Genomic DNA, 3,202 nt, shown 5'->3' with positions numbered 1-3,202 from the left:
GGATTTTATTTATTTTTGTTTTATTTTTCATGAAAAATTACATAACGAAACAAAATATAATAAATATGTATTATTTCAAATTTCTTGCAAATAAACAGGCATAAAAGGCTTATATTTACGTATACGAATTGTTAATAAAAGTATCTTGAGTCTAATGGTTGAAATGAGATATAGGAGGTTTTAAATTTTAATGTTTTTAAAAATATGTGTGCCAAAGACAATTTGCATGTACATATCTGTTCCAAAATGTATAAAACATGTTCATATTACATAAAACTTTGATTAGAAACTTGAATGGAATATACTTTCAAAAACAATTCTCTAATTTAAAATTTTCTCTTAAAAAATTGGAATAGTTAAAGGATCACATATAGTAATGCTTAATCCCATTGGAATGTGGAGTCATACTACTTTCAAAATTGACAGTTCATACATATATAAATAACATTTTACTTATTAGAAAATCCATAATTAAACATTGTTGTTTATTACTTTGCAAAATGATTCCTACGACCTTTTCAATAACAGCGCTTTTGAAGCTCCAATATTGTTCTCATTGGCGATATCATTAAATTTAATTTCTTCTCTTTGGTCATTGAAATTACAAGAAAATAAATTAATTACACTTAATAATTGTTGATTTGTAAATATACATACAGTAAATTGTGTGTATAGGACTTTTAAAAACACAAAACATTTGTAATAAATACAAAAAACTTCAAAATTACTGAGCTAAAGGTGAATGATATCGAAATCATAAAATAAAAACAAAATAAAAACTTCATTCATACGCAAATAAAACCAAAATTCCTATAAAAATGCGTTTTTCGTACTATCGAACAGAAAAATTGTGACTTTATTCGTACTATAGAGTAGACAATGCAACAATTTTGCCATTCGTACTATTGGACGTCCACTGTATGTTTTCTTTTTCATTACTATGGATTTCAAAATGGTGAAATGGAAAGAATTTAGGCCTAAAGAAACACTCCAAATCGAGAAAAGCTTAAAAAGCTGCTGGAGGCCTCCGCTACCTTGCTGCTTCACCTCTACTCCTGTTTAATCATATCTTCTTCGAGTCAAAAGGCTTAGTGGATTCACAGCAGACTCATTTGGGCATTGTACGCCAAAAACATACTAAAAACTATGTTCGAGGTAGATAGGCTTTAGGAGGGTTATAAACCGGTCAGGTCTTAAAATTACTCTCTGAATACTTTATGTTTCTTTTTCATGCATACAACTATTTACGACTACTTATCTTATTCCACTTTTCCTTTTTGTTTTCTTTTGATGATGTTGTTCAAGAAGGTTTATAGATGGTATTATGTTTGATGGGTTATAAGTGATATTAGCAATCGGTTATAGTGGACTAGGAGTATTGTTGGTTGATGTTATTGTGTTTGATGACTTATAGGTGATATTGGCATTTGGCATCGTTGTCTAGGAGTTTTGTTGGTTGATGTTATTGCAATTGTAAGCTTTTCCTTTACTAACCTTGCGGTCAACAGCCATATTCGCCCACGCGGCAGATTTCCTTGTAGACCGACTTGAAAAAGTCACACTCACTTACACCCTTATCCAGCAATACCCAGTTTGTACGTTTCCCATAAACTTGGATTTTAAACGGATTTATTTTTACCTACGATCTGCACACGACAACTTTCAATTGGGAAAGAAGGAAGTTAGCCATTTTTAAGAATGGCTCCTTTTTCGCTGAAACAACTCTCTTAAACACGAAATCTTGCAGGCTGTGTTGTATTTAAATAGGCCAGAGATGTCAACATGGCACAAAATTTAGTTCATTATAAATTATAAATACTGATGTCAGAAAAATAGTCGAGAGGAATATGTTTGTAAATACACAAATCGTTCTCCTAATTTTCCTGATATTTCTTGACCTAATCAAAATTAGTTCCACACATTGTTGACCTTAGGGTATGATAACCACCTCTATTTTAAAATATCTAAATTAGGTATTTTTCCTGTACCACACGACAGTTTACTTTACGTTGGTTCCAAAGGTTTAGAGGTCTAAATTTAAACGTAGTGTAGTGTTTATGCACTTAAATTTTGGACTACGATAAAACGTAACGATTTTGAGTATTTTGGAGAACTTGATGCAAAGAACGTATATTCGAAATTGATATAAACATCAAGAAGATTTTCGAATAGATCTTTTAATTAATTTATTTGCCATGTCCGTCTGTGCGACTGTTGACATTTTCTGAAGACCCCGAAATATCTTCGTGATCCAAATAATTCTGACAGACATGCTTTCCATAAGTTTCCTATTTAAAATCAAAAAATCCCTCTATAAATAACGGAGACATGAGCTAAAATTAAAGACAACCTCTGAAAATTTCATTATGATTAAGATGTCTGCTTAATTAATATTTGAATGGCTGTTTTAACTGTATTCCAATTTTAACTGTGTCAGACGGAATTAAGAGTTTTTCATGAACAATTATTTCTGGCAACACTGCGTGTACCTTACTTTAATGAAAGCGTGAAACACTAATATAATGCAGACTCTCTTTTTATTAAGATTTATTTCCTCTTGGATTATACCAACTCATGCTCTCAATATTTCTTACTTCATATGAAAATTCTAAGTAGAAATTTGTAACCGATGATGGTATTGGTCTTAGAATTTAATGAGGACCCAGGATATAGTTTTGTGGGTCTATGACTAATGTTTCGATGTGTTACAAACGGAATGACAAAATCAATATACCCCTGTCTTTTTTGATGGTGGGTATAAAAGTATAAACAGTTACATACTTGTTTTTATTTGTCAATTTTATTTGATCGCACGTTAGCAACAATTTCTTTTTAAACAACAGAAAGGAAAAAGGTAATACAGGGGGGTGTGATGAACTTCATATAAATTTTTATTTTTTTGAAAGGACGTTTCACACGTATCCCGATTATATGGGGATATGTGTAATACTTGCCCCATTTGAGAATGATTTTGGTAATTATCTTGAAAATGGCGAACTATGCCGTGTGCACAATGTTAACATGAACACACAGTTATATTATGATAAAACATCAAAAATTTTACAGATTAAGAAATAAGTTTCAAAATCCATCTATTGTTCAATTCACAATCGATGTTGTAGCGTTGTATGCGTTGTATGTCAGCAGCTGCTACAATAGTCATAACAATGTTGTTGGTATTTTCTATGCAAAAGCTCTATAC

The sequence above is a fragment of the Lucilia cuprina genome, chromosome X (assembly GCF_022045245.1).
Source record: "Lucilia cuprina isolate Lc7/37 chromosome X, ASM2204524v1, whole genome shotgun sequence".
Classification (NCBI taxonomy): domain Eukaryota; kingdom Metazoa; phylum Arthropoda; class Insecta; order Diptera; family Calliphoridae; genus Lucilia; species Lucilia cuprina.
This window is presented reverse-complemented; position numbering follows the sequence as displayed.